At 38.4% G+C, this 25,688-nt stretch overlaps 1 pseudogene; it reads left to right on the top strand.

The window, feature by feature from the left end:
- Positions 1 to 3,770: 3,770 nt before the first annotated feature.
- LOC120860527 overlaps positions 3,771 to 25,688 on the top strand; it is a 39,147-nt pseudogene continuing 17,229 nt past the window's right edge.

Here is a 25,688-nt window from a genome sequence, read left to right as displayed (position 1 = left end):
TAGTTCTTCTTCACTTTCTGCCATAAGGATAGTGTCATCTGCAAATCTGAGGTCATTGATATTTCTCCCAGCAATCTTGATTCCAGCTTGTGCTTCTTCCAGCCCAGCATTTCTCACGATGTACTCTGCATAGAAGTTAAAAAAGCAGGGTGACAATAGACAGCCTTGATGTACTCCATTTCCTATTTGGAACCAGTCTGTTGTTCCATGTCCAGTTCTAACTGTTACTTCCTGACCTGCATATAGGTTTCTCAGGAGGCAGTTCAGGTGGTCTGGTATTCCTATCTCTTTCAGAATTTTCCACAGTTTATTGTGATCCACACAGTCAAAGACTTTGGCATAGTTAATAAAGCAGAAACATGTTTTTCTGGAACTCGCTTGCTTTTTTGATGATCCAGCAGATATTGGCATTTTGATCTCTGGTTCCTCTGCCTTTTCTAAAACCAGCTTGAACATCTGGAAGTTCAGGGTTCACATATTGCTGAAGCCTGGCTTGGAGAATTTTGAGCATTACTTTGCTAGCATGTGAGATGAGTGCAACTGTGCGGTAGTTTGAGCATTCTTTGGCATTGCCTTTCTTTGGGATTGGAGTGAAAACGGACCTTTTCCAGTCCTGTGGCCACTGCTGAGTTTTCCAAATTTGCTGGCATATTGAGTGCAGCACTTTCACAGCATCATCTTTCAGGATTTGAAATAGCTCAACTGGAATTCCATCACCTCCACAAGCTTTGTTCATAGTGATGCTTTAGATTCCTCATAAATAGTCTGTGAAATAATTTATTTACCTGCTCCTTATGACAACTGACAAGTAACAAGCACTAGTCTCTTCTCAAAGAGAAATTCATATTCTAATTCCAGAACCAATTATGTTATATGTTGAATTGTTATGTATAATTAATAGGGCTTTTTTGAATTTACTGTCAAAGCATCCCCTAGGATACCTCAGGTCTAAAAATTCATGATGTAAGACTTCAGTGTGTGTAGATAATGCTTCAGTCAGTACTGACAGTGTTTACTCAGTGGAAATCAAGTATTTGGTGAGATAGAGAATTACTAGGACAGAAAGGTGTAATTAGGTGCCTCTGGAAACTTTCATACAAAGTTTATGGGATACTGGCAGCAACGGCCATGCCTTCAATAAATATTTAATATCTTGGCTCCTGAGATTAATGACAACATGAGCATATTTCTACATGGGTGACTGACGTTGATCCAGAGAATTCAGCCAAGATGGTTACTATTCACTCTTATTGGTTCTGCTTCCCTAGTATTGACTGGCCTAACGTACAGGATTTTACAGTGTTCAACCCAGGTCTTAACTGCCCACATGACGAAATAGGACTTTGTCTAATTCACACTTGCCTACCTTAAACAATACGCCAAACAAAACTGACATAATCCCAGACAAAGAATAATCCAAATTTATTCACAGAATCCATTGTTGGTGCATGAATTCTTTTGGAAAATTTAGATCATATATATATCTATATCTATATCTATATATATATATATATACTTCTTTTTTCTACATTAGCTAGAGTTTAATTTGAATGAAAATTGATATTAAGATGTAAAATATTACATGTATTAAAATGCATACCTACTTTTTAAATACTACTTTATTTTCATTGTAAGAATATGATATGATTGTTATTCATGACTCAAAAATCAAAAGCATATTGGCACATGATATGTTAAGAATAACTGTGATTGGTACATAATCCTCTGTAAATTCTAGGGAATGGGTCATATTTAATCAAAATATATTGCTGGGAAATGTACAGAGAATTTGAAGCCAGTAAAAGAAGACAAGCAATGTATTTACTAAAGCTAGTGATTTGAATCATTCTTTTTTCCTTTGCCAATGATTGGAAAATAGCAATGAATTCTGATCTTGTATTACTTTTCATTTTCTCCTTTGGGAATTACTTTAAAATGGTAATATTAATAATAATATGATATATAATCATGACTGAAATATTGAAAATTCATTTCTGGATACACATATATTTATATTTTACTAAAATAGAATATATTTCATTTAATTGTATAATACAAACTAACTCATAATGCTCAGGGTTTATTTATTACACTAAATTTTTAATGATGTTCTAGAGTTGTGTTTCCATTATGGCTGGGTGAAGTTCCATGGGTGTATTAATTTATTCATAAGTAACATTATCCCTTTCACTTTACCCTCACTTATGTCTATAAATTCATGCTTTTAGCACTCACTGCATCCATGCCCAAATGTGTAAACCAGGCAGAACTGAATAATCTACATAAAGCATGTCTAACTAACTAGGCATTATTGACATTTAAAAAGTAAATAGGATGAACAACAGGGCTACATGGAAGAGATGAGTAGGATGACAGGCTCCTAACTTCCTTGACATTAAAAAGTTTTTTCTTTTACACTGTCTTTTACATCTTTATATTTCACACCTTCTTTTATATCTGCTTCAAGACTGGGATATTGTGACACCATAAATGCTCTGAAAACAGGTTAACAAGCCAGACTTTATACCCAGAGCCAAACTTCTCAGTCTGTTTATCAAATACCAATATGATTAGAATAGCTTTCTTATGCTGAGGGCAATTGAGTGATCAAACACAAATATTCAAAATTACAAATGTGGTGGATTGAAGCATGGCCATCACTGGCTTTCATCTGTATTTTGTAACCAATATGATGGGTTCACACTGTAATAATGTGAACAGTTGGAAAGTACAGATTAATTTTCTGTTCTGAAGAGATATTATCTGGGTTGGTGGTCCAGAAGTATCACTTCATGAATTAATTTAAGCAGACGCTTTTTCTGTCAGTATCCCAGGCCCTTAATATATACACTGGAATGGGCAACTCTATCTGTTGGATGACTGGAGTAATGATAACCATGTGTGTTTGTTTTTTGTCTATCTGCTGGGTGAATACTATTGTGACCATCCTATCTTAGCAACTAATAGCTTTTTACTAGTTGGAGACATCTCATTCAAAATTGAAACTCCCACTCAAACTGAACCATTTGTTGGGCAAAAACCAGATTTAACTCGTGAAAGCAAAAGATGTGAAACACAGTTCAGTCAATAGCCCCTGACTTTGCTCCTCTTGACTGGCTGCCACTGATACATGCCCTGTATGCTACATGCTACACTGATACTTGGCCACACTGATAAATGCTACACTGACACTTTTGGCCACTGACCACAATCACAAATCCAGCCATAAGAATAAATAGGAATGTCTAAAGAAAAAAACAAAACAGTTCCATTTACAGAAGCAGATGCTGGGGAGTCAATACAAGGCAATAAGTAGTTCTGGTTCACCAGGTTAAGAGAATGATGAGCATTTCCAGACTTTTATAGCATTCATCACTGCTGTTTCTAAAAGCTAAATATGTAAGAGCTTTTGTAGACAGCTGTGCATATAATAATTTTTAAGTAAACTTTTAATGGAAGTATACGAAACTGCATGAATCACAACTCTATAGCAGGAAGAATTTCAGCAAAATGCACCCACATAATTAGCACTCAGGTCAAGTAATAAAACTTTAATCTCACTTCAGAAATGGCCTGTAGGACAATTCACTCCCACTCTCCCTGAAGGGTAACCATAATCCTGATTTCTAAGACCATAAATTGGTCAGTCTTGTGGATGTATTATTTACTAATTCAAGGGTGTTTGGTGGGAGTCCATTTTATTTGATGTTGATGTATGTTAACTAATTTAGGCTTAACTAGTGTGACGTAGTTCACACTAGTTAAAAAGCATGCCGGCTGCAATGGATCACGCAGAAGTGTCGCCGAGAGGAGCTACCCCAGCCCAATGTCAAGGGCGGCAGGTGAGACTGAGCTACCCCACTCCAAGGAGCGGCGGCTGCATGGGTGCAGGAGGGCAAAGAGGTGCTACTCCACCTTCAAGGTTAGGAGGGGCGACATCGTCCAAGGTAAGGAGCAGTGGCTGCGCTTTGCTGGAGCAGCCGTGAAGAGATACCCCACATCCAATGTAAGAGAAACCCAAGTAAGACAGTAGGTGTTGCGAGACGGCATCAGAGGGCAGACACACTGAAACCATAATCACAGAAAACTAGCCTTTGTTTCATTGTCTAACTCAATGAAACTAAGCCAAGCCATATGGGGCCACCCAAGATGGATGGGTCATGGAGGAGAGGTCTGACAGAATGTGGTCCATTGGAGAAGAGAATGGCAAACCACTTCAATATTCTTGCCTTGGGAACTCCATGAATAGCATGAAAAGGTAAAATGATAGGATACTGAAAGAAGAAATCCTCAGGTCGGTAGCTGCACATATACTACAGGAGATCAGTGGAGAAATAACTCCAGAAAGAATGAAGGGATGGAGCCAACGCAAAAACAATACCCAGTTGAGGATGTGACTGGTGATGGAAGCAAGGTCCGATACTGTAAAGAGCAATATTGCATAGGAACTGGTAATTTCAGGTCCACGAATCAAGGCAAATTGGAAGTGGTCAAACAAGAGATGGCAAGAGTGAACATCGACATTCTAGGAATCAGCGAACTAAAACAGACTGGAATGGGTGAATTTAACTCAGATGACCATTATATCTACTACTGTGGGCAGGAATCCCTTAGAAGAAATGGAATAGCCATCATAGTCAACAAAAGAGTCCAAAATGCAATACTTGGATGCAATCTCAAAAATGACAGAATGATCTCTGTTCGTTTCAAAGGCAAACCTTTCAATATCACGGTGATCCAAGCCTATGCCCCAACCAGTAATGCCAAAGAAGCTGAAGTTGAACGGTTCTATCAAGACCTACAAGACCTTTTAGAACTAACACCCCAAAAAGATGTCCTTTTCATTATAGGGGACTGGAATGCAAAAGTAGGAAGTCAAGAAACACCTGGAGTAACAGGCAAATTTGGCCTTGGAGTATGGAATGAAACAGGGCAAAGTCTAACAGAGTTTCGCCAAGAGAACGCACTGGTCACAGCAAACAACAACACAAGAGAAGACTCTGCACATGAACATCACCAGATGGTCAACACCGATATCAGATTGATTATATGCTTTGCAGCCAAAGAGGGAGAAGCTCTATACAGTCAGCAAAAACAAGACCGCGACCTGAATGTGGCTGAGATTATAAACTCCTTATTGCCAAATTCAGACTTAAATTGAAGAAAGTAGGGAAAACCACTACACCATTCAGGTATGACCTATATCAAATCCTGTATGCTTATACAGTGGGAGTGAGAAATAGATTTAAGGGACTAGATCTGATAGAGTGCCGGAGAAACTATGGATGGAGGTTCGTGTAGAGGAGACAGGGATCAAGACCATCCCATGGAAAAGAAATGCAAAAAAGGCAAAATGGCTGTCGGAGGAGGCCTTACAAATAGCTGTGAAAAGAAGAGAAGCCAAAAGCAAAGGAGAAAAGGAAAGATATTCCCATTTGAATGCAGAGTTCCAAAGAATAGCAAGGAGAGATAAGAAAGCCTCACTCAATGACCAATGCAAGGAAATAGAGGAAAACAACAGAATGGGCAAGACTAGAGATCTCTTCAAGAAAATAGATACAAGGGAATATTTCATGCAAAGATGGGCTAGATAAAGGATAGAAATGGTATGGACCTAACAAAAGCAGATGATATTAAGAAGAGGTGGCAAGAATACATAGAAGAGTTGTACAAAAATGATCTTCATGACCCGGATAATCACGTTGGTGTGATCACTCACCTAGAGCCAGACATCCTGGAATGGGAAGTCAAGTGGGCCTTAGAAAGCATCACTATGAACAGAACTAGTGGAGGTGATGGAATTCCAGTTGAGCTATTTCAAATCCTGAAAGATGATGCTGTGAAAGTGCTGCACTCAATATGCCAGCAAATTTGGAAAACTCAGCAGTGGCCACAGGACTGGAAAAGGTCAGTTTTCATTCCAATCCCAAAGAAAGGAAATGCCAAAGAATGCTCAAACTACTGCACAATTGCACTCATCTCACATGCTAGTAAAGTAATGCTCAAAATTCTCCAAGCCAGTCTTCAGCAACACATGAACCCTGAACTTCCAGATGTTCAAGCTGGTTTTAGAAAAGGCAGAGGAACCAGAGATCAAATTGCCAACATCTGCTGGATCATCAAAAAAGCAAGAGAGATACAGAAAAACTCAGAGGTTAAAGCGTCTGCCTGCAATGCAGGAGACCTGGGTTTGATCCCTGGGTCTGGAAGATCCCCTGGAGAAGGAAATGGCAATCCACTCCAGTATTCTTGCCTGGAGAATCCCATGGGCGGAGGAGCCTGGTGGGCTACAGTCCACGGGGTCACAAAGATTCGGACACGACTGAGTGACTTCACTTTCACTTTCACTTTCTGCTTTATTGACTATGCCAAAGTCTTTGACTGTGTGGATCACAATAAACTGTAGAAAATTGTGAAAGAGATGGGAATACCAGACCACCTGACCTGCCTCTTGAGAAACCTATGTGCAAGCCAGGAAGTAACAGTTAGAACTGGACATGAAACAACAGACTGGTTCCAAATACGAAAAGGAGTATGTCAAGGCTGTGTATTGTGACCCTGCTCATTTAATTTATATACAGAATACACCACGAGAATTCCTGGGCTGGAAGAAGCACAAACTGGATACAAGATTGCCGGGAGAAATATCAGTAACCTCAGAATAACCTTCACCCTTATGGCAGAAAGTGAAGAAGAACTAAAAAGCCTCTTGATGAAAGTGAAAGAGGAGAGTGAAAAAGTTGGCTTAAAGCTCAGCCTTCAGAAAATGAAGATCATGGCATCTGGTCCCATCACTTCATGGCAGATAGATGGGGAAACAGTGGAAACAGTGGAAGCAGTGTCAGACTTTATTTTTGGGGGCTCCAAAATCACTGCAGATGGTGATTGCAGCCATGAAATTAAAAATGCTTACTCCTTGGAAGGAAAGTTATGATCAACCTAGATAGCATATTCAAAAGCAGAGATGTTACTTTGCCAATAAAGGTCCGTCTAGTCAAGGCTATGGTTTTTTGAGTGGTCATGTATGGATGTGAGAGTTGGACTATAAAGAAAGCTGAACACTGAAGAACTGATGCTTTTGAACTGTGGTGTTGGAGAAGACTCTTGAGAGTCCCTTGGACTCCAAGGAGATCCTACCAGTCCATCCTAAAGGAGACCAGTCCTGGGTGTTCATTGGAAGAATTGATGCTGAGGCTGAAACTCCAATACTTTGGCCACCTCATGTGAAGAACTGACTCACTGGAAAAGACCCTGATGCTGGGAGGGATTGGGGGCAGGAGGAGAAGGGTACAACACAGGATGAGATGGCTGGATGGCATCACCGACTCAATGCACATGAGTCTGGGTGAACTCCAGGAGTTGGTGATGGACAGGGAGGCCTGGTGTGGTGTGACTCATGGGGTCGCAAAGAGTTGGACAAGACTGAGCGACTGAACTGAACTGAACTGAGTGTGACTTAATGGAGGATATAGTTATCCTGTGGGGAAAAAATGAAAGTGTTAGTCACTCATTTGTTCCTGACTCTTTACGAGTTCATGGACTGAAGTGAGTAGCTGTTCCTTCTCCAGGGGATGTTCACAAACCGGGGATCAAACCCACTTTGCAGGCAGATTCTTTACCATCTGAGCCACCAGGGAAGCCTATAGATATTCTAGCACTTCACAAAACTGTGGAGGTTAATCCAAACTTATGATTTCATTAATATATAATCACATTGTTAGGCACACAATTGGAAAAAAGAAAATCTTCCCATCTTCATTTGAGACAATATCCCATATAGTAGCACTGTATATATTGAATTGATTAAGAACTAGCAAAAAAACTTTAAAAGTAAGAATAATACAGTGCTAAAAGCTAAGCACAAAAGAAATGACTTTCAATAGAGTAAGACTGAGGTAACAACCAGACATGGAAAAATGCACTGGTTTAAAATTGGGAAAGGAGTACGTCAAGGCTATATATTGTCACTCTGCTATTTTAACTTCTATTCAGAGTACATCATGCAAAATACCAGGCTGGATGACTCACAAGCTGAAATCAAGATTGCTTGGAAAAATATCAACCTCAGATATGCAGATGATACTACTCTAAAGTCAGAAAGACAAGAGGAACTAAAGAGCCTCTTGATGAAGGTGAAAGAGGAGAATGAAAAAGCTGGCTTAAAACTCAGCATTCAAAAAACTAAGATCATGGCATCCAGTCCTATCACTTCATGATAAATAGAAGGGGAAAAAGTGGAAACATTGGCAGATTTTATTTTCTTGGGCTCCAAAGTCACTGTGGACTGTGACTGCAGCCATGAACTTAAGACACTTGCCCCTTGGAAGAAAAGCTACGACAAACCTAGACAGCATATTAAAAAGCAAAGACATCACTTTTCCCACAAAGGTCCATCAAGTCAAAGCTATGGCTTTTCCAGTAGTCATGTATGGATGTGAGAGCTGGACCACAAAAAGCCTCAGCACGAAAGTATTGATGCTTTCGAATCATGGTGCTGGAGAAGACTCTCGAGAGTCCCTTGGACTGCAAGGAGATCAAACCAGTCAATCCTAAAGGAAATCAACCCTGAATATTCTTTGGAAGGACTGATGCTAAAGCTGAAGCTTCAATACTTTGGCCTCCTGATGTAAAGAGCCAACTCATTGGAAAAAATACTGATGCTGTGAAAAATTGAAGGCAAAAGGAGAAGGAGGCTGCAGAGGATGAGATGGTTGGATAGCATCACTGACTCAGTGGACACAAATCTGAACAAACTCTGGGAGATAGTAGAGGACAGAGGATCCTGGTGTGCTGCAGTCTATGGGGTTACAAAGAGTTGAACTTGACTGAACAACAATGAAGACTTGAGGTAAGCATCTTTTTTAGATAAAGTAGCACATTTCCATGCACACAAAAAAGAACCAGTGCTTGAAGTCAGACATGACCTCAACGGTTGTTACCAACATGCTTGCATTTGGTCTTAAGAGATTTTGATGCTAATTTCTAACTTTGTGGTCATTTTTAGAAAATGGCAGAACAGAAAATTTTCAATTGGCTCATTTTTTTTAAATCTATGTGAAGGATTTTAATTTTTTATATTTTCCTTTTAGTCCTTCATACTATTTCATCTCTCTTACAACCCTGACAATTTTGTAGTCTAATACAAAGTGGTTTGTGTTATCAACTATACATTGAAACTATACTCTATATATATAAAGAGTTACACTGAATAATTCCTTAGTTATCTGTACTGGTCAAGCACAAAATACAAAAGTTCATAATTCAAGAGAAAATTATGATTGTTGTTTTTACCAGTGATTCATTCATTCTTCCAGCAAACACTGAAGGGCCATCATTTAATATAAGACTCTGGCCTAGATGGATGGATAAAAACTAACAAAATCGACATTCTGTCTTAGCAAGCCAAGCCCTGGGCTGTAGGATATAAAACCACTGCTTAGTGATTTAATGAGGCAGCACCTAAGTTACTGTCTAGAGGTAAAGGCCTGACTCCATAGCTGGCCAGAAGGCCATGTGGAGGTCAATCTAGCTATTTTGGTTGTATTAATGAACAACTTAGACACAACTCACTGCTTTGACACTGCATGTTATGATAAAAACAGAATTAAAATTCCCAAAGCTTGACTCAAAGTTCCATATTAGCTTTTCAGGGAAATATATAACTATTTCAAGTCAGCCTTGGGGCACTGCTACCATTTACATCTTCTGTAATACCTAATTTCTCTTTCCCTTACTCCAAAATCCTTGACACTAAAGCACATTCTTAGAAAATTTACTTATATGAATTTTTAAGATAATATGTGTAGTAAACATTTTTACTAAGGTTGTCCTTATGTCAATAACAACATCAATAGAATATGATACCAGATCACTTTTTCAAATAGCAAAAATAGTGTTCTTTTAGTTTGATAAATACACTTCCAAGATTTCTGTGTCATTTAAATCAGATAAATTATAACCAAAAGTGACATCTAAATATCCTCCATTAACAATAAAAGACAGAATTCTTAAAAACTGTCACATGTTAGCAGATAATTCAAGAGAGAATGGATTACATGATTATAAATGATAAAGCAGAACTTAGGCTTTAGGAGAATCAGCTAATTAAAAGGTTGACTATGAATTCTTAGGCTTTTCCCAAAAGCAGAATATAAAATGTCAGTCACTGAACCTTTCAAGTTTAGATATCTTTTGTTTTTCCCTTTTTATTGCAATTTCTTATTCTTTTTTTTCAATTTGATACATAAAACAGGCTCATTATCTTTCTATAGGGCTCACCATCTGATTTGGTGTCACTTTCTGTCTGATATCATCTTGTAATGATGGTGGGATATTTACCATGGTTTCCTTTTCCTTTTAGAGTAGATCTAACTGCTGTATCAATTTCCTCTTAATTAAAACAGTGAATTATATGTACAAAGATTAATATGTGATGGTAACCATGTACACATTTACATGGCATTAAAAATGGCTTAACAGCAATTAGAGAGCTGAAAAGCAAGAATGATGGATAGAAATCACTGTCAGATAAGGCAAACTGAGGCACTGGAAGCCGCAAAGCCCATTATTCATTGGCAACTACTCATGTACAGGATAATAACAGAATGTATAACTTTTAAGTAGCTAGATACTGTAGTGGATAGTGGGGGAGCTTGTGCCTAGAGTTTGGTAGGAGCAACACTGGACAGCTGACACATTCATTTTAATCTCTTAGAATGAAAACTGGAAGGAAGCATGGATTCTGCAAGAGCAGACTTTGCTGATTTGAGGGTCAAGAACTGGATTTGCCAACAGAGACAGTAATGAATATTCAGAAATAGACTGGGAGAATGAAAAAAGAAGTTATGGAAGCAAGTCGACTATTTTCCAGCTATGTGGTGTTGGGCTACCTCAAGCCTGTTTCTCCATCTGCAGAAGGAAGTGGTGGGTGACTAGCCTCTGTAAGCACCTCCCAGCTCTACGAGCCCATGGTTATGCATTTCTGGGACACACATGGGAATCCTGTCTAACGACTGGGGCTCACCCTCGGGGAGCTTCCTCCCCCAACATCAGGACAAAACTCGTCCTGTTTTCTGATCTTCCTTCTCAATTCTGCACCTGTTTCCTGCTTCACAGGAACTACACTCGCACTCTAGTACCACTGCTTTCTGTCTTCTGGGACCCTAATTCACACTGAAGAGCCCTTGGACAAACAAGTCACCACCCTGCCCACGTGCACTGACTTTTCCAGAGATGATCAGGTGGAAAGGCAGCATATAACACAAAGTGAGTGGTCAGTGCCAAAAATGCAGGTGTCAGAGGCAGATGGCAGGGAGAAGTTTTTGAGAGGGAACCCCCAGAGGACCAAGTCAACTACCATACATCCTTTGCCTCTATTTTTTCTGCTTTCCATCTCAGAGACTGAATCACAGGATCCTCCATTGGTTTATCAGTGACCAATATTTATACAGCCATAATAAAGCAAACAGTAATTTATACATACATTAATATATATTTTTATACATACTTAATAGGGGGAGAATGGGGGAAAGCAGAGCACTGTCAAAGAGTTGAAGCTTCAGCTACTATATAAAAAAGTCACTAGGAGAAGTTTAAATTTGATAAATATAAAATAGCAGTACTTGTGAATTAATTTAACAGGTTTATTAAATATTTATCACATATCTAGCAATTACAGGCATCGGAGTTACAAGTGAATGACACAGATAAAAATCCCTGCCCTCATGAAATATACACATAAGTACAGGAAAAACATTAATCAAAAAATAAAAAGATAAAATATACTGGTGTGCTAAAGATGGATAAATGCAGGAAGCATTATCCCAATAAATGCCAGTTGCAGTTTTAGCTATAAAGGGAAGTTTTCACTGAGATAGTGAATTTGGAGTGAAGACCTTATGGAGGTAAGCTAAGTTTAAAAAGAAACCACACACACACACAAATTCTTATGTAGTGATCAGGATGTACTAGAATCTATATGTACAAAACATATGTGAAGACAGAACTTGAGAAATAAAAGTTCCTGGGAGCATCTCACACTTTATTTATGATATAGAGTAACAAGAAAAGCATTTTATGCCAAGAAGAAGCCTAAAAAATAAAAATGACACATAAAATTGATTTATTAATGAGAATAGGTATTGAGCTCAAAAACTTTGAAATAAATGTACATTGAGGTCTAATTTGATGAAAGAAAAGCTAGTATTTTCAAGCTGGAAAGCACAGTTTTTATATGTGTAAATAAACACAAAATGACTTCAAGCTGATATCTGCAAATAAAAACACCTAATATTCATGCATATTTCATCCTACCTTTCATGACACACGGAATAGTCCCTTTGCTCAGCCATCTTTGCAGGTTGGGCAGTGTCTTCTACCGGCTCTAAGTGCTGGTTCATGGGCAGAAACAAAATGTGTCACGTTCAGGCTGTAGCGCCAAATTGCCTCCTATGTTATTACTCTTCCTGCCACCACAATTGGAGACACATAAAAAGATGGAGCCACTATCATCTTATATTATCGACTGTCCATGATAAATTGATTCCTCTGGTGTCCTATGTTAGACACATATCCTGAGAAATAAAAGTAAACCTTTGTTATTTTAGCCTACTAATATTTGGGGGTTACCCGTTCATGTAGTATCCCTGACCTGCTCTAACTGATCCAGCAAGCCAAACTGTGTGGGTTTCCATTATTTCTAAATTGTCAATGTAAATACTTAGAGGAAAGAAAAGATTCTTATCCTTTAGGAAATATTCTGCTATAATTTTGCTTGACTTTTTTAAATTTGCAGTAGGCAAATATTAAAATATATCAAAACACCTAACAGCAGAACCAAAACATAGACATCGATGAGTTACTACTACATCAGTAATTTAATATCATGCATTGACATTTGTAAATAAATAATTAAAATGGACTCTTCAGATGAAACTGTCATATAGTCACTAATTTCTAAAGAACAGAATATTAAGAATTCTGTCATAAGTAATATTTAATTATAAAATAAATATGAAGAAATAAAAATGAAAGAAAGTAATGTAGATACCCCACATAAGTTATTTGTAAAGTCAAAGAAGAAAAAAATCCTGTAGAATTTATCATTTTAAAGTTTAGCATATAAAGATTTTACTTATTAATCTGTATGCTTTTTAAAAGAAAGAAATGGAAAGTACTAAGCTAACTTGAGGACTAAACTCCACATATTTCAAAGATTTCAAAAATGCTTATTGGAAAACAAATATTCTTTTTTATTTGGATGGAAATGAGAAATAATCATCTATAAAACCAACAAAGTCCAAGAGGATTTAATCAGCATAAGTTTTCCTTATTTAATATTGTCTATATTTTAAGCCCTTGTTGATGGTTATTTTCTAATAGTCCAATATTTTTAATATCCTAGAAAAGAATTTCAAATGGATTTTGTGATTTAGGCCTATATTTCAGAAATGGACTATTTAATGGAGAAATAAAGTGTTTAAAGATTACTACATGAACTGTGTACTATTTGTCCTTCAGATTATTGAATGTTAAAAGGTTTTGGTTAGAGGCAGACTCTGGTATTCACAAGAAAGCATTCTTCTTTTTGAATACTAGTTTTACTCAAATGGAAAGGTAAGTAGGACGACTCTGGTGGATTTTTATTCCTCCTCTTTTCCACGCCACAGAACTAACATTCACCCGTGAGTGCATTCAATCATTCTTTCATTTATTCATCAGTAAAGTGAGAATTGACTGAGTATATGATAAATGATACACCAAGTACAAGTGATACGGAAATAAAAAATGCAGCTCTTGCCCTAAAGGAACTCACTCTTTAAGAAGTCTAAACATCAAACAGCAAATATCAAGGTGAATGGGGGTTCTAGAATCATATGGCCACGACTGGGTTCCAATCCCTCTCGATTTGTCCATTATTAGCTATGTGACTTTGGGGAAAAATTCCCTTGTCAATGAAATGTGGCTTACATTATAGTCTATTGTTTGGATTAAATTAAATCATATACATATTTGGTCACATAGATTTAGGAATTATTACAACACTTGAATTTGATAGATGGTAGTTATTATAACGGCTTTTTAAAAAAAATGTTTAAATGTAAGAATTGCAACAAAAAAGGGTTGACGAGGAACTCCTTCTTTTTTAGTCGGAAGCTGTGGGAATAGGGTCGATAAGGTCCACACAGACACTAAAAGCTGGGCCACAGCTCAAAAAATAAGGAAAACTGAGATAGCTAAGCTGTGGAGAGAAGTCAGAGAGTATGACACACACAAAGGTCAGAAAAGGGCACCTGGGAGGGTTTAAGGATCTGTGAGTACTTAGTAAGAGAGTGTTCTTGGAAAACTAGTGGGAGATGAGGCTGGAGAAATGGAAAAGAATTTAGATTTCATTCGGAATGATTCATAATTTATCCTGAAGATGGTATACTTTCAACCAACAATAATGAAATAATTAGATGTTTATCTTTGCTTTATATTACTAGCAGAATCAAGCCCTCTTTGTAGTTCAGAGGTGTTGAAGTGAATCAGAACAAAGTTTACACTTCAATATCAGAGTATTTATATCCATACAGTCTTTATATAAGTGAGTGAGCAATTAAGGATACATTTTTCACTTTAGGAAATAACACAATAGTTTAAAATATAAGTAAAATATATGATATTTATTCAACATATATTTATGAAGATTACTCAGTGACAGGTACTATGCTAGAGTCTTCAGTGATAGACACAAAATTCTGTTTCTTTCTTTAAAGGATATTACAGTCTGAGTGAGTGAAATAGATAGAAGAGCAGTAAGTTTTAAGTTGTGTGTGCTCTCATAGAAGTTTATGAAAGGCATGAGTAGTATGGAGAATAAAGTGAAGTGAAAGTTGCTCAGTTGTGTCCAACTCTTTGTGACCCCATGGATTATACAATCCATGGACTATACAATCCATGGAACTCTCCAGGCCAGAATACTGGAATGGGTAGCCGTTCCCTGCTCCAGGCGATCTTCCCAACCCAGGGATCGAACCCAGGTCTCCCACATGGCAGGCGGATTCTTTACCAGCTGAGCTACTAGGGAAGCCCAGTATGGAGAACAGAATGGCTAAAAGCTCTTAGCAAGATCAGCATCAGGAGGACCAGCAAGGAGGTTACCTCAACAGTCAAGTTAGATCACGATGGATTGAGGTATAACAACTGCAGTGTTGATGGGGAGAAGGGACCAATACCAGTCTATAAAATGTCCTTACTCTGAGAGTCCATATTTGAAGTACAATGAAATGACAGGTTTGTCTGCAAAAATGGTGTTACACACATGGGAACCTACTCTAAAGAAATCCAAGTGATCTGGGAAATGAAGGATAGACTATGAGGGTCCTGAACTTGTTCTCTCATAAATTTGGACTCGCCCTCAAGCAGACCTGCTCCATGGCAGGGTTCAGTGGGAGCGTCTGCCATTGGAGTTACCTCTGTGGTCGCTGAACCGTCACTTTGGTGATTTTGTTTTCCATGCAGAAAGTTTATTTCACTCAAAGACGGACAGGCAATGACGTCTCTTCCCACCTGGAGGTGTATATGCTCAGTGTGAACAGTTGGTGGAACAACCGTGGGTGGCAATTTTGCTCTGCAGAAAACAACCTTGAGGAGCCGCCATGGGCACACTGCTCTCAGGACTCAGGCCCATCTGTGGGGTTGGCTGGGTGCCTGGTCACGTGCTAGTCAGAGTTTAGGACATACAGTGTCTCCATCAGCAAGTTCCTCTCCTGCCACACCACTGCCCCCTGGGTGTTGAATGCTCCTATATCTCAGACAAGCTGCCCGTGGTTGCGTCACATATAAATCCCTCTTCTCACCGGCTCATCAGAAAAAAAAAAAAAAAAAAAAAAAAATTCCCGGAAGGTATATATTGAAGGCCAGAGTATATTAAGTCTGTTATTGACTTGATTTTTTTCTGCTTATTCTACTCCCTCCAAAGATGAAAGAAGGTTAGTGGGGCATGCCTTGATCGCACATAGGAATCATTGCATGTGGATGCTTATTTGGTTTTCATAAAGAAGAGCTTTCATACAGATTTCCTTTCTGCACACACATAAAAATCAAATAAAATACAGTATAGGAGTCTGAAAACAATTTTTTTTCTGATTTTAATTTCTTTTATTTTCTTACTATTTAAAACTTTTTTCTTTTCCTTATTCCTTTACTTCTCTTCCTTCCTTTTCAGGCTATTTTATTTTATTTTATTTTTAACTTTCTGCTCTACTTTTCTCATAACATTAGGATTCTGGTTTACTTTCTCCCTGGGCTGTTTTAGTTTCCCCTCAAGTCTTCAACCTCTCCAAACAGTGTCTTCCTCTAATTACTTCTTTCTCCCTTAACTCATTCTTCCAGTTTGCCTGTCCCTGATTCTGTGCATCTTTCAGAAGATGGAATTCTTCACATTCCTCGCCCTCTTGTGAGCTGTCTCATTTTACTTGACCACTTTCTTCTGACTCTGAGAGCAAATAGGGGATAATGTCATGTGAATCTCCTCTTCTGATCTTCTACTGAGCTGCCTTCCATTTGACACTCAGACAGCAGAGAGAGAGAGAGACTCAAAGGGAATGTAACTCTAAACAAGGAGATTCCTCTGCAGGACACAGAAACACATCAGTGTCCTTTACATAAACCCATGGAACTGAGAGGCTGGTCTATGTAACCCACTGCCACTTGGGGACCATGAACAATCACAGGAACCTCAGGAAGAGTTGCTCAGCTTTACGAGACTGATGACATGCAACGTGAAGTGTGACTACAGAGTGAACGTATACTCAATACTGTTCTTTTCTGTCTAACTGTGACTTTTCCTCTTCCAGCCCATAACCAGGATGGCAAAATCAAGAGATGGGGGAAATTCTGGGAGACAGTGAATGTAAAAACGAAGCAAAATGTGTCAGCTCCCTACTGTGTCCACACACAAGATATCTGGTCACCCTGGATTCACAGAAATCTATGAAGGTTGAGGAATGGTGTTTTATTGTTTTTTAATCAAACACATAGTAGCAAATGATATATTGCATTCACTGTTTCTATAACTGTTTATTAAGTGGATCTACTAATGACAGGTTATGTGTCAGAAGATGCAACTAAAGTTATATACATTTTTACTTAACATATTAAATTTAATAAATTCCTTAGTCAGAGTAGATTGAAACACACACATTTACCATGTGTAAAATAGATAGCTAATGGAAAGCTGCTGTATAACACAGGGAACTCAACCCAGTGCTCTGTGATGACCAAGAGGGGTGGGATGGAGTGGAGGGGTGGGAAGGAGGTTCAAGACAGAGGAGATACGTGTATACTTATGGCTGATTCATGTTGTTGCACAGAAGAAACAAACACAACATTGTAATTATCCTCCAATTAAAAATAAATTTACGGGGGTGGGAGGGGGGTTCAGGTTTGGGAATGCATGTACACCCGTGGTGGATTCATGTCAATGTATGGCAAAACCAATACAGAATTGTAAAGTAAAATAAAAAATAAATAAATTTAAAAAAAATCCCTTAGTCACCAAATACGGAAAACGTTATTATATATAGAAATAATTAAGCTCTATTAAGAATAAAAATGATCTGTAAAAAATTTTGTAATAAAATATAACTGGCAATATGCTGCTGCTGCTGCTGCTAAGTCACTTCAGTCGTGTCTGACTCTGTGAGACCCCATGGACTGCAGCCCACCAGGCTCCTCTGTCCATGGGATTTTCCAGACAAGAGTACTGGAGTGGGGTCTAACCGGCATCTAACAATTATATAAGTATAAAGTATATGTTATATTGGTTTGATATATTTATATCTTGTAATGTGGTTACTGCTGTCAGTTCAGTTCAGTTACTCAGTCATGTTTGACTCCTTGTGACCTCATGGACTGCAGCACGCCAGCCTTCTCTGTTCATCACCAACTCCTGAGATGATGAAACTCATGTCCACTGAATCAGTGATGCCATCCAACCATCTCATCCTCTGTCATCCCCTTCTCCTCCTACCTTCAATCTTTCCCAGCATGAGAGTTTTTTCCAAGGAGTCAGTTCTTCGCATCAGGTGGTCAAAGTATTGGAGTTTCAGCTTCAACATCAGTCCTTCCAATGAATATTCAGGACTGATTTCCTTTAGAATGGACTGGTTGCATCTCCTTGCAGTCCAAGGGACTCTCAAGAGTCTTCTCCAACAACGCAGTTCAAAAGCATCAATTCTTCGGTGCTCAGCTTTCTTTATAGTGCAGCTTTCATATCCATACATGACTACTGGAAAAACCATAGCTTTGAATAGATGGAACTTTGGTGGCAAAGTAATGTCTCTGCTTTGAAATATGCTATCTAGGTTGGTCATAGCTTTTCTTCCAAGGAGCAAGCGTCTTTTAATTTTGTGGCTGCAGTCATCATCTGCAGTGATTTTGGAGCCCTAAAAATAAAGTCTATCTCTGTTTCCATTGTTTCCCCATCTTTTTGCCATGAAGTGATGGGACTGAATGACATGATCTTAGTTTTCTGAATGTTGAGTTTCAAGCCAACTTTTTCACTCTTCTCTTTCACCTTCATCAAGAGGCTCATTAATTCTTCTTCACTTTCTGCCATAAGGGTGGTGTCATCTGCATATCTGAGGTTATTGATATATCAGCTTGTGCTTCATCCAGCCTGGCATTTTGTATGATATACCCTGCATATAAGTTAGCAAGGTGACAATATACAACCTTGACGTACTCTTTTCCCAGTTTGGAACCAGTCTTTTGTTCCATGTCCAGTTCTAACTGTTGTGTCTTGACCTGCATACAGATTTCTCAGGAGGCAGGTAATGTAGTCTGGTATTTCCACCTCTTATAGAATTTCTCATTGTTTGTTATGATTCACACAGTCAAAGGCTTTGGCATAGTCAATAAAGCAGAAGCGGCTGTTTTCCTGGAACTCTCTCGCTGTTCCAATGATCCAACGAATGCTGGCAATTTGATCTCTGGTTCCTCTGCCTTTTCTAAATCCAGCTTGAATTCTGGAAATTGCTGATTCACATACTGTTGAAGCCTAACTTGGAGAATTTTGAGCAGTACTTTGCTACCGTGTGAAATGAGTGCAATTGTGTGGTAGTTTGAGCATTCTTTGGCATTACCTTTCTTTGGGAGTGGGATGAAAACTGACCTTTTCCAGTCCTGTGGACACTGTTAAGTTTTCCAAATTTGCTGGCATATTGAGTGCAGCACTTTCAGAGTATTATCTTTTACAATTTGAAATAGCTCAACTAGGATTCCATCACCTCCACTAGCTTTGTTTGTAGTGATGTTTCCTAAGGCCCATTTGACTTCACATTCCAGGATGTCTGCCTCTAGGTGAGTGATCACATCATCTTGATGATCTGGGTCGTGAAGATCTTTTTTGTATAGTTCTTCTGTGTATTCTTGCCACCTCTTCTTAATATCTTCTGCTTCTGTTAGGTCCATACTGTTTCTGTCCTTTATTGTGCCTGTCTTTGCATGAAATGTTCCCTTGGTATCTCTAATTTTCTTGACGAGATCTCTAATCTTTCCCATTCTATTGTTTTCCTCTATTTCCTTGCATTGATCACTGAGGTAGGCTTTCTCATCTCTCTGTGCTATTCTTTGGAACTCTGCATTCAAATGGGTATATCTTTCCTTGTCTTTTGCCTTTTGCTTCTCTTCTTCTCTCAGCTATTTGTAAGGCCTCCTTAGACAACAATTTTGACTTTTTCCTTTTTTTTGTGGCGGGGGTGGGTGGGGAGATGGTCTTGATCACTGTCTCTTATACAATGTCACGAACCTCCATCCATAGTTCTTCAGGCACTCTGTCTAAGAGACCTAACCCCTTGAATCTATTTATCACTTCTACTGTAGAATCATAATGGATTTGATTTAGGTCATACCTGAATGGTCTAGCGGTTTTCCCTACTTCCTTCAGCTGAAGTCTGAATTTGGCAAATGAGTTCATGATCTGAGCCAAAGTCAGTTACCGTCTTGGGTCTTCATCACTGGTGAAAGTAATGGCAAACTGCTTCAGTATTCTTGCCTTGAGAACCCCATGAACAGTATGAAAAGGCAAAAAGATAGGACACTGAAAGAGGAACTCCCCATGTCGGTAGGTGCCCAATATGGTACTGGAGAAGAGTGAGAAATAACATCGGAAAGAATGAAGAGATGAAGCCAAAGGGAAAACAACACCTAGCTGTGGATGTGACTGGTGATGGAAGTAAGGAAGGTCTGATGCTGTAAAGAGCAATATTGCTTAGGAATCTGGAATCTTAGGTCCATGAATCAAGGCAAATTGGATGTGATCAAACAGGAGATGGCAAGAGTGAACGTCGACATTTTAGAAATCAGTGAACTAAAATGGACTGGAATGGGTGAATTTAACTCAGATGACCATTATGTCTACTACTGTGGGCAAGAATCCCTTAGAAGAAATGGAATAGCCATCACAGTCAACAAAAGAGTCCAAAATACAGTACTTGGATGCAATCTCAAAAACGACAGAATGATCTCTGTTCATTTCCAAGGCAAACCATTCAGTATCACAGTAATCCAAGTCTATGCCCCAACCAGTAGTGCCAAAGAAGCTGAAGTTTAATGGTTCTATGAAGACCTAGAAGACCTTCTAGAACTAACACCCCCAAAAGATGTCCATTTCATTATGTAGGACTGGAATGCAAAAGTAGGAAGTCAAGAGATACACTGAGTAACAGGCAAATTTGGCTTTGGAGCATAAAATGAAGCAGGACAAAGGTTAACAGAGTTCTGCCAAGAGAATGCACTGGTCAGAGCAAACACCCTCTTACAACAACACAAGAGAAGACTACACATGGACATCACTAGATGGAGAATACCGAAATCCAATTGATTACTGCTGCACCTTTAGCTAAATCCCTATCTCGTCACATAATTATCACTTCTTTATTGTTATGAAAACATTTACGATCTGGCGTCACAGCAATTCTGAAGTTTGCTGTATAGCATTGTTGACTGTAGTCACTGCTTTGTGCATTAGACTCTAGAACTTCTCCATCTTCTCTCTGTCAGTTTATACAGTTCGGCAGCATCTCCCTGGTTCCCCTACCCCTGGCACCTGTTAACCACCATTTTACTCTGTTTCTACAAGTTTGGCTTTTTCAGATTCCACATGCAATATAATACAATATTTGTCTTTGTCCAGCTTATCTCATTAAGCACAATGCCCTCACATGGCAAGATTTCCTTATGTTTTATGGCTGAATAATATACATGTGTGTGTGTTTGATGGACACTAAGTTTGTTTTCATATCTTGGCTATCATGACTAACGCTGTGAAAAACATGGGGGAGCAGAAATATCTGAGAGTCTGCTTCCATTTCCTTCCTGTTTACACCCAGAAGTGGGATTAATGGATTATATCGTAGTTGTATTAATAATGCTTAATATTTGTGAGGGCTAACTATTGGTGCTATGCTCAGAATAATACAGTGAGGTAGGCTGCTCTTTAATGTAACATTCTGAAAGAAAGGAACTCAGGAAAGTGAGTATTTGCTCACAGCTAATAAGTGGAAGAGCTGGGTTTGTTTGAGAATGCTCTACTTGGGGATAGCAGGGGAAACTGTACGTGTGTGTGTGTGTGTGTGTCCATGTGTGTATAATACATGTATATACACAGCCATATATAGCTTTGATCACTCTTGGTATAGAAAAATCTTTGTGCAAATGTGAACATTAAAGTTTAATTTAAATCACTGTCATTCTAAAGTGGAACTGTCCATTAATCACATTCTGCAGAGTGTTGACTGCTTCAATACTCAACTTGGAAATTGCTGCAGGTATCTTTCTTCCCATTTCAAGCACCTGTTCTGCAAAAACATGCTACATTATCTCTCCCATCAGCATTTGGTGTGTTGCAGCAAAGTCAAAAGCATCTTAAACATTTCAGCAAGAAGAATTTCTTTGAGACGTAAACTGAAAGTTCGTTCAGTCAGAAAGCTGAGCTCTATGACAATTCTCATCAAGTTATATTAAATGCTACATTTCAAGATATTCTACCTCTGTTTTCAGAATCCACTGGGCATCATTTCTTCTCCATTCCCCATTCACAGTGTCCCATATCTAGCAATGAACTAAGAGCTTTGTCTTTTTTAAAAACAATAATTCCCATCTATTACCAAAGCAAAATCTGTTAAAACCTTCCAAGATTTGAGCATTATAGTAGCAGGTATGATATGTTAAGTCAAATTTGATATCATATACATATATATTATAACTCTATATAAATTGCACTCAGTGCAAAACAACATCCTTCTGCCTCTATTAGGAAGACCTCAAAAAATTTACATATAATAAAAAACATGGGACATAAATATACTTTAATATAATCATATGCATATATATATGCATTATATGATAATATGTTCATATATGTTCAACAGATGTGAAATTACGTTATTTTCATATTTGTCTTGCAATTGCTGTGAATTTACTGGTCTTTAGTAAATTCTAAAATTTATAGCTGTAAAAGCTATTTTCATAACATTTGCATCTGTAAAGTAAACAAAATTTAATACATGATCTCTGCAGGGATCTAATGATTTAAATTATATTACTGTAGCCTTCAAATAAAGTAAAACTTTCAAAATAGTGTTTTTTTTTAAATGCATGGCCTCATCTACTCAAACTTAAAATACTTATGCAGTATTCTCTGTGCATTTGATAAGTTACAGAAAAAATTTATTTGGTGTGTTTTTAACATATACCAAATCAAATAAGGCTACTGTCATATTTTCAGGCTAAAAAGTGTTGGATAGTAACTTGCAAAAAGAACAAAACCAGTTTGAGAGAAAGGGTCACTCTGAGGTTATCACGAAGCCCATCTTAAAAGGAGAGTGATGGATTATACTCACTCCCCTCGTGAGGGGGGAGGTTGATAACATGAAGATTAGCAGAAGTAGGATCAAGGCAACAAGTAACCCTGTTTGTTTGGAATGTGAAACTTATTTGGAATCTGTCTAAACAACTGATAGATAAATCAACGTGAAAATGTTCTTCCCAAGAATATAAAAGTTAGAATAAGGGGCTTTTACAAGAGGAAATGCCAAAGGTCTTTCCAGATAATAAAACTTTCTGCTAAATTTCACTCCATTCAGTTTAGAGTGACTACAGAATTTAGTTATGTGAGATGCTCCCATTTTGAATTTCTTCTGAAAACACAGACATGAATGTGTTAAATTTTTTTTTCAAAAAGCATTCTATCAGTGTTGAATATACAGTAAACCAGTTTATGGCCTTAAGATGCCTCTTAAGATGTCAGCAAAACAATTTTCATCTTTCTTGTATTGGTTGTTATACAACCATGTTTCTGAGAACATGTGCTGTGTACTAAGTCACTTCAGTCTTAAGACCCTATGGACTGTAGCCAACTAGGCTCCTCTGTCCACGGGATTCTCCAGGCAAGAACAGTGGAGTACGTTGCCATGCCCCGTTCCAGGGGATCTTCTTCAAGGGATCAAACCCATGTCTCTTATGTCTCCTCTATTTGGCAGGCAGGTTCTTTACCAGTAATGCCACCTGTGAAGCCCTTCTGAGAACACACATACATGCAATCATATCTAAGGTTACTAGACTAAGCACATTCTTAAATAATCATAAAAATAAGTATTTTCTAAAAACCATAGGAAGACTGATGATATTCAGGTGTTTAAATTCTTTCAAGCAAAATTCAACCCTACCTCTTAATTTGTCTACATCTAAGAAGCTCAATTTTTCTTGAAGAAATCTCTAGTCTTTCCCATTCTGTTCTTTTCCTCTATTTCTTTGCATTGAATACACAGAAGAACAGTACAAAAAAGATCTTCATGACCCAGATAATCATGATGGTGTGATCACTCATCTAGGGCCAGACATCTTGGAATGTGAAGTCAAGTGGGCCTTAGAAAGCATCATTACGAACAAAGATAGTGGAGGTGATGGAATTCCAGTTGAGCTGTTTCAAATCCTGAAAGATGATGTTGTGAAAGTGCTGCACTCAATATGCTAGCAAATTTGGAAAACTCAGCAGTGGCCACAGGACTGGAAAAGGTCCGTTTTCATCAATTCCAAAGAAAGGCAATGCCAAAGAATGCTCAAACTACCACACAATTGCACTCATCTCACATGCTAGTAAAGTAATGCTCAAATTTCTCCAAGCCAGGCTTCAGCAATATGTGAACCGTGAACTTCCTGATGTTCAAGCTGGTTTTAGAAAAGGCAAAGGAACCAGAGATCAAATTGCCAACATCTGCTGGATCATGGAAAAAGCAAGAGAGTTCCAGAAAAACATCTATTTCTGCTTTATTGACTATGCCAAAGTCTTTGACTGTTTGGATCACAATAAACTGTGGAAAATTCTGAGAGAGATGGGAACACCAGACCACCAGACCTGCCTCTTGAGAAATCTGTACGCAGATCAGGAAGCAACAATTAGAACTGGACATGGAACAACAGACTGGTTCCAAAGAGGAAAAGGAGTACGTCAAGGCTGTCTATTGTCACCCTGCTTATTTAACTTATATGCAGAGTACATCATGAGAAACGCTGGACTGGAAGAAACACAAGCTGGAATCAAAATTGCCAGGAGAAATATGAATAACCTCAGATATGCAGATGACACCACCCTTATGGCAGAAATTGAAAAGGAACTAAAAAGCCTCTTGATCAAAGTGAAAGAGGAAAGTGAAAAAGTTGGCTTAAAGCTCAACATTCAGAAAACCAAGATCATGGCATCTGGTCCCATCACTTGATGGAAAATAGATGGGGAAACAGTGGAAACAGTGTCAGACTTTATTTTTCTGGGGCTCCAAAATCACTGCAGTTGGTGATTGCAGCCACGAAATTAAAAGACGCTTACTCCTTGGAAGAAAAGTTAGGACCAACCTAGATAGCATATTCAAAAGCAGAGGCATTACTTTGCCAACAAAGGTTCCTCTAGTCAAGGCTATGGTTTTTCCTGTGGTCATGTATGGATGTGAGAGTTGGACTGTGAAGATGGCTGAGTGCCAAAGAATTGATGCTTTTGAACTGTGGTGTTGGAGAAGACTCTTGAGAGTCCCTTGGACTGCAAGGAGATCCAACCAGTCCATTCTGAAGGAGATCAGCCCTGGGATTTCTTTGGAAGGAATGATGCTAAAGCTGAAACTCCAGTACTTTGGCCACCTCATGCAAAGAGTTGACTCAATGGAAAAATACTCTGATGCTGGGAGGGATTAGGGGCAGGAGGAGAAGGGGATGACAGAGGATGAGATGGCTGGATGGCATCACTGACTCGATGTACTTGAATCTGAGTGAACTCCGAGAGTTGGTGATGGACAGGGAGGCCTGGCGTGCTGCGATTCATGGGGTCGCAAAGAGTCGGACACGACTGAGAGACTTAACTGAACTGAACTGAACTGAAGAAGCTCAAAACAAAATGTCATCCGGAGAATTTTTTTCCAATATATTATGAGGGAATAAAATACTATACTTAATCTATGTGTAAGCTCACTAAGTTACAAAATTAGTTTCTAAAATGTATCAACACTTCACTCACTCATTAAATTGTTTGCTTGAAATGTGTTAGTCTCAGAGGAGCTTTGGGGGGTGGATGTCCATGAAATTTTGTTTGTGTTTTCTCTATAAAAACATAACCTGCATGGTATTAGTGAACAGCTACTACATGCTTCTTAACAATC

Source organism: Oryx dammah, unplaced genomic scaffold, assembly GCF_014754425.2.
Source record: "Oryx dammah isolate SB20612 unplaced genomic scaffold, SCBI_Odam_1.1 HiC_scaffold_11081, whole genome shotgun sequence".
Lineage (NCBI taxonomy): Eukaryota > Metazoa > Chordata > Mammalia > Artiodactyla > Bovidae > Oryx > Oryx dammah.
The sequence above is the reverse complement of the archived record's forward strand: the minus strand, read 5'-3'. Positions and strand labels throughout refer to the sequence as shown.